The following is a 15,863-nucleotide window of genomic DNA, read 5'->3' as shown; positions in this document are numbered from 1 at the left end:
CATCTGACAGGATTTTTAGCCAGCTCAGTCTATTTACCATTTACACCCCTGTCTCCTGTTCACCTCATACATCGCCCTCAAACCGATATTATCCTTCCAACTCCTTCGTGGTCTTCAAGTGTCCATTCTCTGAGATATGTCGGTGTTAAAAGTGGGAAAAATTCTGAAATCGTACACAACACACGTCTTTTGAAGCGGACTTAAGGTCAATACGTCTTACAGATGTGAATATGCTAAATAAGTTATGTGAATAACAACAAATAAAAATCCCTTCATTTTAAAAGTCGATTTGTTGAAACATAAAAGTTTATCATATTTCACCGTTATGGTAAGAATACAGCATTAAGATGTATCTTATGGAAATTGGTACTAGAGACAAGAGTTGAATTAAACTGACTCAGGATCGCATCAAAGGACTAGGTTTGGTTATAGCGGAGTTAAACTTACGGTTTCTGATACACAGAGGTATTCTTACATGTTAAAACTGGTACTGTTACCACGGCGTTAACACAATCTAATAATGTGTAGAACAACTCTGAATTAATTTAAAACCATGTAAGATTTGAGGTTTCACAGCGGTGAGTAAGAAGATTTCTGTCTTCTGGGTTGTTGCGCTGTGTAGCCTCCGCCATCAGGGCGATTCATCGCCCTGATGACGGAGACAGTATGACCTCTGAAACGTTGGTAAACATCGACCAGACTACACAGCGCAACAACTCAGAAGACAGAAATCTTCATATTTTTAATCGCCCTGATGACGGAGGCAGTATGACCTCTGAAACGTTGGTAAACATCGACCAGACTACACAGCGCAACAACCCAGAAGACAGAAATCTTCAATTTAAAATCAGTCAAGGACAAGCAGCAATGGACAGATCTTAGTCATCGACAAGGTGAAAATAATCTGGAAGACCTACCTCAGTCATTAAGTGACTGGGTCCGGGCTGGACGACTGAGATTCAATTCTTGGTAGGGGCAAGGAATTATCTATTCATCACCACGTCCAGGCCGACTTTGGGTTCTATCCAACTTCCTACTTTAAATGCTTTCCCGCAGGGTTAAGGGAACTGGATCCTGTAACTGACCACGATCCTTAAACTAATACCGAGGATATGAATATGTGGAGCATTGCCTTTGCTCCTTCTTTAGTCTACATGTCCTGGTAATTAGCCGCACGGAAAAATGTAAAGATGTACACAGTTTCCGATATCAACACAGCTGAATTAACTACTACCGACCTTTAGTTATTAATGGATTAAGCCAGTTTACACAATGAGACGTAATCCTTAAGTCTCTGTAATGTCTCTTAGAGTTAGTGTTCTTAGATCCATTAACAACAATCCTATAATGAAAGCACCCCAACAAAGATGCACATATGTGACTGAAGAGGAAGGGGATATAATGGCATAAGACTCAAATTGCATATCAAAATATTGGATTTCAATTCAGAACTCGTTTTTCTTCTGGGGATGAGTGACCCAGCCACCATTTGTCAACGAATTGACAGCCCGTCCGTCTGAACGTTGAATAAAAAGCTAATTCTCTCCTCTCCTAGTCCCTTCCCTTCAATTCACCACCCTTCTTCCCCTTGAAACCTTACCCTCAAAGCATGTCACAACCAAATAAACAGAGAAATCAACTGCAGGCAAATCCAACGCCTAGATTTTTTCTACCACTGTAGATTTCATTAGATTTACTCGCCAAAATAAAAGTTGTTATTTGTTTGTTGCTTGTTTTATTTATTTACAACAAATAGCGTAGCAGTTTTTAGCACATACAAGTTTTCCGTGAGATTTTCACGAAGGCAAGGATTACACCTTTCAGATTTTGTCGCTGTGTATAATTTTAGATTTTTGTTTCTCCGAAACCAACGAAAAACCTCAGTCCGGATCGCCGGTTACCGGAGCGATATTTGAAATCGGACATCCCATATACGAAGCAATAGGCCCAGGTCTAATGAATCGACCACGACGTTTGCTTCAAGACGTGATGCTGACCACTCACCTTTATCTAGTTCCTAAGTTAAGAATTAATACCTCCATTCCCCCACATGTCTGCATGGCTTGATGCTTAATAATTGTTAATAACTTATTATGTTCTATGGAGGAAGAACGTCGATGTAAAAATTGCAGGAACGGAACGAAACGAAAAGAGAAAGGAGAAAAGGTAGGCGAGACGATGGAAAAGACACGAAGAAGTAGGAAAATAATAACAAACGTAAACAAAGAGATAAACGGTGAAAGACAAAATTAAAATCTGATATTTTTTTACCACCTTTGTACCTCCTTTGCATTCTAGGTGTGACGCAATTCCACAGTAACTACAGAAGTGAATCAGCGAAACGGAAATCCACCGCGAGTCCTGCTGCAGAGCTGTTAAAAACAATGCGCAGCGCTGCCTGGACTTCGGTCCTTTTTTCATTGTGCTTTAAAAACCTTCCACGTTATGGCAGTGCGAAGCTTCGGGCCCAGTGGGCGAGTGAGATTGGGTTAGACTCCCCAGCTTGCACTTGGCGTGTTTGCACAATTGCCACGTCATTATACACATAGGCCTACATTGTGGAGCAATATATTATTCCATCTATCAGAAACACGTGGCTTTAATTCCATCCATATAGTCTAAACACAGTCACGTACACAGCAACTCATATGTCATATTCGGAAGGTACAGCGTTCGAATCTCGATTCGGAGATCACTGCCCAGAAAATATTTTCAGTCCCTCCAGACTATGGAAAATGCAGCCACGATTTTTGGGACTTCCAAACCCAACCCTATCCTTAATTTTAAAATTATGAAACATAAAATGTGCAGTTGAAAAAAGCGTTAAAATAGAGAAAGAATTAATCGGTCAACAGCGCAACAAGCTACAATGATACTCTGATGCTATTGAACAGGATAATCCAGTCTCAGACTGCGGATTAGAATCATGTTCAAAACAGAGACATGTGTCAGCAGTTTCTTTTGACACTGCGTAGGAAAAGACCTCGCGTTCTGCCGATCTCCCATACAATTCTACACTACGTCAATTAAAAATTCTGAAGAGGACGGGTGACACCATGCTATCTGGTGGTATTTGACCAGCTAAATCTATTTGTATTTTTTTCAGTAATAATATAAACACACAGACACAATAAAATAAGTTCCACTTTGCTAATAAAACTAGAAAGAGGTATCCAAATTTGGAATACACATATTTTTTTAAAAAAATCCTTTGTATTAATAGTCATACAATTAATTTCGATGTAAATTTACTTCTCATTCAAATCTTGTAGCAAAGAAATTGGCTTAAAATTTACTTAGTCTTCATGTAATTAAATACGTAATTTTATTAATTAAAATATTATTCATGAAGGAGGATATCTCTCTGAAATAAATTAAAATCCTTTACTTCAACATTTATTAGTTGCCTTCCCCTCTTTTATCCTAATATTATTATTAAAATTCTTATTTATTACAGAAGTCTTATATTCAAAACAGAATGTCATTAACTTTCATTGTATTTCCAGCAAGACTTAATATAATTCCACAAATAAATTAGTAGATATGTTTAATTGAATGAGTAACTATAATTTCAGCAGCGGAAAGTAATAAAGTACACGCCAATGTTCCATCAACATCACTGATCACAAAAGCATTCACACGACTTCAATTTGGACAAATTGCTTGCCTTTGCTAGCATTCAATCACATATTAATTATTCAAATTTTTAAATAAAAATTGTAGACATACGTCCTGTAATAAAGATAACATAAACTTTATATAATGAGTTATTTCTCAGTAAATCGATAAAGATCGATTTGTGCGTCATGAAAAGAAAATTTTAGACCCCAAACTAAATTCGCTCGATAACATTTAACGAAATGTAATTATTAACTTCGAAGATAAAACACAACAGACAGATACGCCCTCACCATTATTCGTTAATTCTATGAATTCCGTACATAACGCATAGAATTCAACACGGAAACTGTTACATGTGATATCTTGGATATATGGAAATGAAGTTGATTGTGTTGGAAGTATAATGTAACCACTTTGGAAAGTCAGGGGTTAGAATACGGCGGATTCGTATTGACACAGAAGCTACACGTTTCGGCCAGCACCCCCTTTGCTATCGTTAAAATATAACGGATTGAAGTACAATGAGGGGGGTAGTATTATAGCCAACAGAGACATGGGGGGAGGGGGCTAACTTTACATATTCCTCTAAAAATGTCAGCTGATGGTTTTTCAGTACTTTTCCGATAACTGCAGCATCAGCTACTGCTCAAGTGGAGTCTGGAAGAAATGTAATTTCATGCGGTCCAAGAAACGAGTGTTTTTCATGCAATGCAAAATAGATATTCTTCAGATCTGCAACATCCTCGTTATGTATAAAGCAAGTGGCGGAAAGATGCGAAGAAAAATGGTCCAGACTGTCAGAAACAGAAGATGATCACTTCAAGTCGTTGCAGCTGCATGCTGGTGCGTTAGTTACGTCTTTCAGTTATTGAAGTCTTGTTTCTTCCTTGACATTTGACTTAGTTTTACAGAAATCCCACTCTTGAACTCATATAGCGGTAAGACTCCAGACTGATATTTTTTTCACCATTATCCCCTTCCAAGTTATCTTCTAAAGCTTATTAAAGTAGTACATAAGTTGCAGCCTAAAGAATGAAGCACAATCCACTATCCGAAAATTTAAATTTTATAATTTAGGCGATGGACAAAATCCAAATAGACTATTTTACATATTGCAACACACAGTCTTCAAAAACCTTCAGATTTTGACCAGTTCATTCCAGTTTACTTCATCACATCCTATTTTAATATTATATTCCCATGTTTCTGTATCTCCCAAGTAGGCCTCCGTCTAAAATTTTACGATTATAATTATGGCCGTATTTCTCATTTCCGCGGTCCGTTCCATGATCCGCCCTGCTGAACCTCTTTAATGTAATCCCTTTATAAATAAGTATTGAAGAGTGCAGATCATGAAGTTGCTCATGTATCTTCTAGATGTTCATCTCCTCAGGTTCTAGTTCTTGTAGCAAAAGCATCCCCAATCTGCAGACTCAGGTGGATACTTAACACTATTAGTTTAAACTTACAGCTATCAAACCCTTAGTTACGGACAATGTTATTCTTGGCTTCGGAGCAAGTGTGGTACAACTCCGTGTTAACATTGTTATACGTCAGATTTCCTGATTTACAATCTTACCCACTTCAAGATTCCAGGTACTGTCGAATACAGACTGGGTATCTGCTGTCAGAAATTATATTCAACGTCGGTTTCGAAGTCCTGGCAAGAGAACTGCAATAAAGTATGACGACTTCTTTATACGTTCATCTGGATCCATAGCACAATCTCGCAACCTTTATAAAGCTGAAGCTGCTCTAAACAATATTTAAGGATTCAATACCGCAAAGAAAACAACATGTCCCCATTATAAAGATTAACTAGTTATTGGTGTTCAAGGGAGTAATTGCTTCATACATTGAGAATCACACGAAATGCATTTACTTATAAAATGCAGAGTCACTAATTGCTTAAGAAGGTGGTACATATAGTTACCACTGGATTCTAGAGGGTTAAAAGCCTAAGTAAGAATTTGGAACGAGAAGATCGTTTTCAGTTTGTTCAGAAAGTTTGAAATACTGAAGAAACCTGTGACAAATAACAGCCAGAACAGATGGTGACTAAACCGAGATTTGAACCACGTTCCCCCAGAGCAGAAACAGTGCGTCGCCTCTGCACTAAGTGATCCTTAGTGTTGCTAAAACCTGTAAGCTTAGCCAACCCACTCAATTTCCGGGTGTAATCTGATTTCTATAGGAGACTCGATGTGGAGAGAGAATAACAAAGTTATGGGAGAGATATTCAAGTCGGCAGATCTGACACAACTCCAAGAATGGCATGACTACGCCTAGACTATGTAAGTCACTACAGAGACGGGGTTATTTCATAAGTGACAACATCTAATACGATTACACCTCTCCGTCTTCTGTGATCTTATCTATAATTCTGGGCCAGTTCTATCCACTCCCCCACCCATATTTACAATCTAGTTATCTAACATGTCTTATATATAATTTAAAAATGTTACGTTACTTACGCATTCAACAGATGTAAAGACAAGCAGTGTATTTAAGCAAACCCCTGGTCACAAAGACAAATCGAGGGCATTATGCCAGAAGGGCACATCAACAAACTGAACCGAATTCTTAAGCTTACTTGAAGTGACAAAATATGCTAGGCTATTATTAATATTCATACGCAAAAATTTAACTCTTTGTATCAACATTACGCTCTTTAGCATCACACACATATCGACATGTAGGATTTGAGGTTTTCAAGTATGTACGAAGATCTACATATAGACAGTTCATGTTCTTAGACTGAATATCTCCGATTATGTAAATATGTTGATACATCCTTCTAGGATGATTCCCTCAATACGGAGGACTAGAGATATAACTCCACATACTAGCGATTGGTCAATTTCAGGATATCTACAAAATGTTACATAAGTCACTTCTGTACCGAAAAACGTGTTGCGTTAAAGCTATTAAACAATGTAGTGGAGTCATTTGAACAAGGGAGACCAGACAATAAACAAACAATCTTTACTATTCAATCTCTAGTTCTCTGCCCGTGGTCTAACTGGCTCTGGAAATTAACTCGGGGCAGGCTTGTAGGTAAGAGCACATAAAACCCAGGGCAAAAGCAACGTGAAATGAAAGACATTGCAGGCAGTGTGATAATAGTATCTATAAAACAATGATGTGACTAATGCGATTTTCAACCTCTTCACCCCTCCCCAAAACATATCCTATAGAATTCTAAATGCCATATAACACCTGATGAGACAAATCCAGTTCGGTTACAGATGTCCATTAGGATTTTCTACACTCGTCACAGGAACACAATCGAACTCTTAATTACGGGTACCTCAACTGTATGGAGCAGTGTTTGTTGAGAAGAAAATAGTCGCTCAACAGATTACCCGAGCTTTATGAAACCCGGAGGATTATCGCCGTGTTCACAAAAGCCCGAATTAAATAGTGACATAAGCCACAAAGGAACTGAGCCCGGTACACGCCATCACACTGAATTTATTTAATACCCACTTTAATATTATCCTTCCATCTATTCCTAGATCTTCTTAATTTACGTTTCTGACTATATTTTTATATGGGTTTTTTATTTCTCGTTGTATTACATGCCCCACCCAGTACATATGAATCTCCCTCTTCCATTACGCCAGAATATCTTGTAAAACGTGAAAATTACAAAAGTCCTAATTACAAAATTGTATGCAACCTTCTGTATCTCTTCTATTCTGAGTCCAAAATCATGTCCTCGTTACCTCGTCCTCAATATCCATGGCTGTTGTAGGCCCGCGTTGCGCTGCGTTGGATTGCATTCTGCAATCATAGGCCTATATTAGAGATAAAATAATTACGAAAAACTGTTACACTTACCACAGGCCTAAAGGACACGCACGTGAGAGAGAGAAGACTATTCAAGAGAAATACCTTAAAACAGAACACGACCATTCCTTATATCTTCCTCCCAATCCTTCTCATTCAAAGCTAAATAAATTGCGCAGTTGATAAAACTACGTTATATAATTAAAAGAAGCAAACATTCCCTGAAAAAATTTTCACAGATACTAGATGTTCCGCGGAAGATAATTTGAGAACCTCTGTCTTAAAATAATACCAATAACAGGAAACTCAAAAGGCAAATGAAAATCTTCATGAGGATCGATCTCATGATATTCAAACACAAGAAAGAAAGGCCAGCCGTAAGATGGCGCCTTCTGTGTTATAAACGAAATTTCAGAACGTTTCGATGACGTACAATATAAAGGACGGAATGGCGCATACTCTGTTTCGTCGTAATGCAATCCATATTTCGAAACAACCTTTAGTAAATTCAATCCGTAGTTTGTGAGATTGCGTGACAATAGGCATAAAAATCATTTCCTCCTCCCCCCCCCCCCCCAACACGACCGCCTCATCACGACAAAGCAAAACTATTACTGCCCCCTGTACCCTATGTATCCCAATAGCCCGCAATACATTAAAACTATCAAAAAGTCCATCTTCGTAAATCTTAAGCACACAACAAGTAACAAAAGATTTGGTGCGGTTTTCGCCGGTGGAAAGTTCCATGCCTGACATTCATTGTTCCTGATAAAATTACTGCACATTTATCTTGAAACCAACAGACAAGTAACTCCCAGGGCTACTGTATTCTGTGGCTCCGAGCAAAGGACAGAGTGGATTTAGAAGAAAGGCGACTTCGTCTACAGTTAGGTACTTTATCAATACGCCTTAACCACAGATATTCTATGTTACAAATTGACTGCATCTTTGTTGCGGTGGAATTAAACAATTTGGAAACGACAACACAAACCTAAATTATATTCGTGGCAAAAATAAAATTAAATTAAATTCAGCGAATTAGATTCGACCATCCACATCACAACATACACTTTTAAGTTTCATATATAAAAATAGCCGTCACAGTGGCCGCGTGGTCACTGGGATCGTGGTTTCGAATCCAGATGGGATACACAAATAAATATCTCTTTTTACTTTACTTATTCTAAAAATGTCTCTTCATCTCACAGGAATGGAGTGACAATAAGAGCTCTGAGTCAACAGCACAGTACTGCGTTACGCTGCGAGTTGTGAGCTATCTTCACTCGTCTGTACTACGCCGTTTATAATGCAATCTCTTACAATTTTGATGTGACCTTGAGTCATACAATTCAGTGACGTACTCCATAAGCATACAAGAATATGAAAATTTGTCCCATGGTTTATAGTAAAAATGGGAGTGAAAGTTTTTTCCTCTACCAAAGCATCGGGATATTAAAGCTCATGAATGTCGTGAAGACAAACTTTGAAGAACTTTTCACTATAGTAAAAGAACAGAACTGCCTTTATTTTTGAGACAAGACTGGCCGAGCCTTCGAGTACCCTGGCGTTAGAGAGGACGTCTCTGTCCCTGATGGGAACCAAACGTTGCCCACGGCACATAAGAACTATAGCAACGGACGTGTCAAAAGTTCAGAAAACACCAAGTCAGACACGCCATGCGCAGGATCGGTATGACACATTCCTTGCCTTCCATCTCTCGTCTGCACGTTTCTTATTCTTGGCTCTGCCTTAATGACCTGCTTCCCATCACCGAAATTTAACACAAAAACAAGTAAATAATGTGCCAAAAAGTTAATAAACGTGCAGTGTAAGTTCTATTATTAAAATGTTCCCATTAATCATGATTGAGGATCGGACAGGGCAGCTGAAAGCGGGCTGAGTGCCGATAACACTGCCATCTGCCCCGGCAAGACTCTGGTATCCATTGTCACTCAGCCCTGTTCACTGACGGGACACATCCGCGTCTCCTGTTAAGGGGCCGAGAACTAACACAGTCTTCTCTGATGACTAGCGTCAAAGAACTGATAAATAATTGTTATTATGCCAGACATGTAGCACGCATGTGGAAGATCAGAGAATAATACAAAGTTAATGTAAGAAAAGTTCTAAGTTGGAGAAAAATTCGAGACATAGGCGAAATGGGAGAATAATATTAATATGAGCGTTACATAAACAGAAGAAGAGTAAGGACTAGATTACATCGGCTCATAAAAGCGAGTAGGGAGATTAATACTAAAATAGATCGCAATCAAATAGGGTATGACGATGTGGATTACATTCAGGTGATTCAGAATAGGGTAGAGGGCAGATACAATTAAAATTATTTTAACAGAAATACAATGCAGATGAATACGTCTGGTTCAGAACAGGGTCCATGGGTGTTACCTTGAGAATATGGTAATTAAGATAACGATTTCGTTAAATGTGGAGAATTTCCTGATCTGTTAAGCAACTACAAAATTTTAGAAAGAAAGACCCTCCAACATAATGTTAGTAGTGACGAATACTTACGAGAATTTCAACTGTCATTAAACTAATTTTGTATTATTAACGACTGCAGTCGAAAGACTGCCTTGCTGCTCAAGTACGTCTCTTAACACATGCAAGAATGTAGCATAAGGCTAATCCTGTTAGCTGATGGGGACAGGTGATAATGTCAAGGAGAAACTGCGTGCCCGTGAGTAAGGCAATGTGGAAAAATGCAACGTTACCTCTGCCCGACTCCTCCTGGTCAAGGTAAAAACTGGAATAATTAAGAAAAGAATATGGACGACTTCATTATGGGACTAGCCTACCGATGAAGATAACCTTTATGTAAAACAACAGAAGGTAAGAAGTAGTAGATTTCTAGATAACACTTAACTTATTTCGTACTGGTATTTGTTTTCTTTCTGTATTGGATCCCCAGCAGTTGCTAGAATACGCATACACACACAAAGGCAAGACTGTTATTTTAAAGTGTTTTATTACACATTACTGACTGTCTTCATTCGGCCCCTTCGTCATATTTATTTTCATCGCTCCACTTCCTTCTTACGTCATTCCTAAATTTATTATTTTCCTTCCTTTCTTCCTTTCACGCATTATTTCTTGTTTCTCCGTCTTCGTGTCTTTATATTTCTTTGTATTTTCGTTCATTTGTTTCTTGTTTCATGTTATATTCACCTCCCATCTACAGAACCAACTTCTCAAAGATCACTCTTAATATTTGAAGATGTCTGTCCTCTGGGCTGTAGTGCCGTGTAGTCTAATAGAAGTCCTGACATCAGCCTGATGAAGGAGGCAGAAAGTACCTATGAAACACTAGTAAACTTCTACCACAATAAATGGCGCTACAGTCCAGATGACAGTTGTCAAGAAAACCTCAAATACAACTTAATCTAAAAAATATTCTCCATCCTTCTTTGACTTACACTTGGCCGGCCAGTCGCAAACAAATTTCCTCATAAGAATCCCTTGTCTTACCTACCCTACCTACATTTTTCGCTCATTGTAGCATCCTAGATTTCACATTTGTAACAATACATGGAAACCTTTATGAATACGAAGTGCTCCTTTGTACGATGTATATCCTTTGTTGACCATTTACTTCAATTGACGCAATCAGAAATAAAATTTCCTAAGTGCATTAATATTTACTAGTTCTATCACAAAATATTTAACTGTAATTGTTTTCAAAAAGCTACCATTTCTTAAACCATCAAACACTTACGGGCAGAAATTTTGAACACCCCCCTGAATGAGGCTTATCAGAGTGTTCGTCCCGTGCCAACAACAATATTACTGAATCACGATTCAAAGTCAGGTTACTTCAAAATAACTGAAAGATGCACACTGTTTGCTTTAGATTCCCGGGCACACTTTTCCAACATTTTACCACAGAAAGCGTCAGAACACGTGCATCATGACGCACATTATTCTCGTCCTTCTTTTCTTTGAAGCACGTAACAGCTATCTTTTAATATCCTCTGCTTCTAATAAGAGTGCCTGCTGTAAGCATACACCCATTTTTACAGCTCATTTGTAAAACATTATGGCTTTGCCAATTTGTCATTTCTAATTAATCGATTTTTAATCTACCGTCAGTATGACACTTCTTTCTCGAAGGGTGTGAAGTTTGTTATAATTTTAAAAGTGTGTTGTGTTTCGGAACACGTGTTTGTCAATCAGTAACCACTAATGGCGGTTTGAGGCACCGCCCTGACGGCTCCATGTAATGGAAGGAGAGAAAAATAAGAACAGAAAGCTTCATCACTATGAGCCTTGTCGCAAAACGTCAGCCACGAAACCTTAAAAAATCCCAGTTAATCACAATTCATTTTCTCATACATTATTTTCTTAATATCCAACATTATATAACTGTGCTACAATTTAGCCTAAATTCCCACCACAAATAATCACTTTTACTTCAGTAATTAAATTAAGGGTTGTTTAGTTACTGCAATATTTATTTTCTTAGCATATTTAGCCAGTCAACTAATCCATGAGTGAAAAATCAATTAGTTTCGTATGAAAGTCAGAAAATAACTCAGTAGTCCATTTCAATGACTTCTCATTAAATGTGACACAATTAAATATTTTAGAATATCAGCAACGAATCAAAACGGTATTAAGTAAGAAACTAAAAACGTATTAAGTTCAGGGAATGCTGACTAGCACAACTTCGGAGAGAATATTTTATCTTTCCGTCTCTTATCTAAATTCCATAAAGTATACGTTATTTCACGTAGATGTAAGACTTTGTTTCTCACTCTAAGTGAAGAATATAGATTCGGGGTCTTTGAGAACAGAATTCTGAGAAGAACGTTGGAACCAAAAAGAGACAAGTAACAGATGATTGGGGAAACCTGCATAATAAAGAGCTTCGTAACGTAATCTTCAAAGAAAATTATTAGGATAAATAAATTCAAAGACAATTTGATGGGCGTGGATATTACGATATATCTGAAATATCGTGTAAGGAAGTTGACAGGATTTATCTGACTTGTAACATTATCCAGTGTCGAACTCTGAATAAGAGTCAACACATTTCTCGTGTAATAGAACGCTTCTTATAGGACTCTGTTGCCTGAGTAAGATATTATAAAATAGTAAAAGGAGACTCAGTCTTCATATACTGCTGGAATATTCCACGAAGTGGCAGATCTCATTCAACGGCTGCTTACTCTCGTTTCGCCAATTTAGAATCAGCGTGTTTCTGATCCATACTTCAATTTCACGCACGGACGCCGAAACTCAACAGCACAAAAAACATTTAGCGTTGAATGTGACAAAGATGCAAAGTAGGTTCCTGCCATCTTCCTTATTTGCCTCCACCAACTCCTACTCTCACTAATATAATGAATACAGTAAAATATATGTAAAACAGAACTTGGATTATACTAAAACCTGACTTTATAGGAAAAATGGCTTTAACCACATGAATATAGAGCTAACAGCAATTTTAAATACCTGCCGGCATAATGCGGAAACGGAAAGAAAGAACAATAATTTACTGAAAGAGCGTACTTATATATTTGTTTTTTTGTAAACTATATTTAACTGAACTACTTGAAACTGATCGCAGAAGGAACACATTTCTTGTGCTCCCTTGCCAAAGTTGGTCTTCAGTTAATTAGGTAGACAAAAACGAAGCTCTTCTGCCAGTCGTTCATGTTCTTCTTCGTCTTCTGATTTATCACGGATTATGCCTTGTGGCTTGTTTCAATTCAGAATTACTGCTGAAATTATGAATCTGTTTACACATTTGGCAAGATCCGGTGAACGTGTAATCAGCCCTTTGGAATGTCTCATACCTGAATAGGTCAGCATAATTTACAAAGACATGGTTCAGTTGACATTCAAGCATCGAGTGAGATTTAAACCTCAGCAACAATTGAATGTTCCTGACACTGGTGCATTACATTGTGTTAAGTCGTCCTTATGGGCTCTGCCCATCATATATATATATATATATACATACACACACACACACAGTATCCCGCAACAGGATGTCCACAGCTTAACTACGTGCTCTTGGCATCATTTTGGGTCGAAAGAACCTGAAATTCTAAATAAAAAAACTTTGTACTCGATATGTACCACGATCTACACAGAGTAGAGTCTGATTTCAGAAGCTGATAGTCGCTCAGATAGCCAAGAAACTCGCCGCTTTTATTGAACTCGAGGGCATATTAACAAGAGACTGTCACTGATATCTACAATGAGTCAGATAAGTATAATTCTTATATTCACGCCAAATTCTATAACACCCATGTAAGTATAATCCTCTCATATACGATCAAGTCCCTCGTAGCGTATACCTTTTATGTTTATGTGGATTCTCGTATCACAAGATAACATCAGATCAGCAATTCACGTGTGAAAAAGACGGGTTCAATCAGTAACCCAAGAAAACAGAGGCCCTATTTTGGATCGATTTCGATAAAATTGAGTAATACACACACACACACACATATATATATATATATATATATATATATATATATATGTGTGTGTGTGTGTGTGTGTGTGTGTGTGTGTGTGTGTAGAATGTCTATTTATAAAAATATAAAAAAATATGTTTTACGTAACGAATCAACCGAAGGTAATAAATTGTTTCGCATGTAAACTTAGTTATTTTGCATGAAACTTTAATAAGTTTCATTTAATTCCAGTTGAGCTTTCATTTTTACCATTGCTTTTAAAAAAATGTATTTTTTCTGCCCACCTGATATTCCTCACACTTTTTACAATCCTCATTTTGTAAGGTTTCCTGTAGGCATATATTTTCACGATGGAACAGTTTAATCAGAACTGTTTTCTATACGTAACGCAGTACTGAATGGGAAATTTTGAATTACTTTAATTGCACGTCTGCCGGAATTTTGAGAATAGGTAAAGTACCCACAGGGACTTGAATTTCATAACAAATTAATTAGTCACCTACCGACTGGCCGCTAGTTTCCCCTGAAGGGAGAAAAGTCTCAAAGGATTTGGGTGAGAAGAATGGCTATTCTCTAAATTAACCAACCTTAAAACCTGGTTTGTGGTTTTTAACTGACGATAGAACATTTAGACGTTAAATAGTCGGTCAGGATCACGTGAATACTGAACTGTGAAAGTTGAGCCGAGGCTTGTGGATAAAGCTGCAACATGCTCTATGGAAGGACCTACAAATTTAAATCTACATATATTCCATCCCTGCCTTTCGCAAGGCTTGTCGGTTGCATATGGATTAGGGAAAGGCGTAATTCATTGTAACCTCACAGTCACTAGCCCAAGAAAATCCCTGCAATTAACTTATAGGGATTAATTTGTATCCACTGTTGGACACCAACAATTTCATTGTCTTTAACAGTAATTTTGTGTTGATAACATAAAACCATACGTTTAGGGAATTATTAAACCTCAAAAATATAAAGTCGTATTAAGAGGTCACATTAATTTTCTCACCCAACATAGACTCCCTCAATTAACATTTCTACAAATAATGCAGAGTTTCAAGCTATAGATAAACGGAATTAATACGTCAGATTTGATGTTCTTCCAGTTATACATCTACAACAGGCCTCTCCACCAAAATTCTGTAATTATTTATTTTTAATTTATCTGAAATAAACACCCAGAATTTTTACTTGATCTATTCCACTAATTTAACAATACCAGCCGACATATAAAGATGGCGACCAACAATTTCAAAGCTGTTTTTAAAAAAAATTATGTAAATATGTTGCTTAATGTCAACTGCACTTGTGACGTCAGATTCTCTCTGCAGGTATCTTTCTTTTGGAAGCTGCAGTCATCAGAATTCCATTCATTATACAAGCAAAACTTATCTCACAACAGCTTATCAACAGACGGAACAGAGTAAGCATATGAGAATGATCCAGCCCTTGTCATCTTCCCCCATCATTAGCATCACAGCATCCCTTATCTGGCAAGCCCTATGGATACTTTCTCCATCAACACCCTCCTGTTTCGTCCCGTCCTTTTCTGTTTGTCATTAATAACCATGGTCAACTTCTTTATCACCGTTTTGATGAGAAAGTTGTCATACAAATCACCAAATCTGGTACTCTTTAAAACAACATTAAGCTTCGATAATACAAGGATAATCTTTATATCTGTAAAAACGTTACAGTAAATTTTATCAAATTTGACAACAAAGGACATAATACAATCACACTTAGGCACGACGGGCAATAATTTTAAAATATAACTCACACAAAAAATGATTGAATTTGTTCAACAGATTGAACTGTATGTTTATGAATTCTCATGCTACATAAATATATTTCTTTGCCAAGTAAACCAGAGCAAAATTATGATGTTGGGGTTTAATATAAAAAAAGGAATTTCCCATCTTTTATATACCTCACGGTTCATTAGCTAAGTCACTACACAGCCGCAGTACACTATTCTTATTCAGATGAATCCAGTCCAAAGCT

At 37.4% G+C, this 15,863-nt stretch overlaps 1 protein-coding gene across 5 annotated transcripts in view; it reads right to left on the bottom strand.

The window, feature by feature from the left end:
• dac (dachshund family transcription factor) overlaps positions 1–15,863 on the bottom strand; it is a 457,012-nt gene that overhangs the window by 207,380 nt on the left and 233,769 nt on the right. The window lies entirely within an intron of this gene.

The sequence above is a fragment of the Zootermopsis nevadensis genome, unplaced genomic scaffold (genome assembly GCF_977971745.1).
Source record: "Zootermopsis nevadensis isolate Lab colony 2312 unplaced genomic scaffold, Znev_1.0 Znev_ptg000020l, whole genome shotgun sequence".
NCBI classification, from domain to species: Eukaryota; Metazoa; Arthropoda; class Insecta; order Blattodea; family Termopsidae; genus Zootermopsis; species Zootermopsis nevadensis.
Note: the sequence above shows the minus strand (reverse complement) of the source record. Positions and strands in the feature narration are given on the sequence as shown.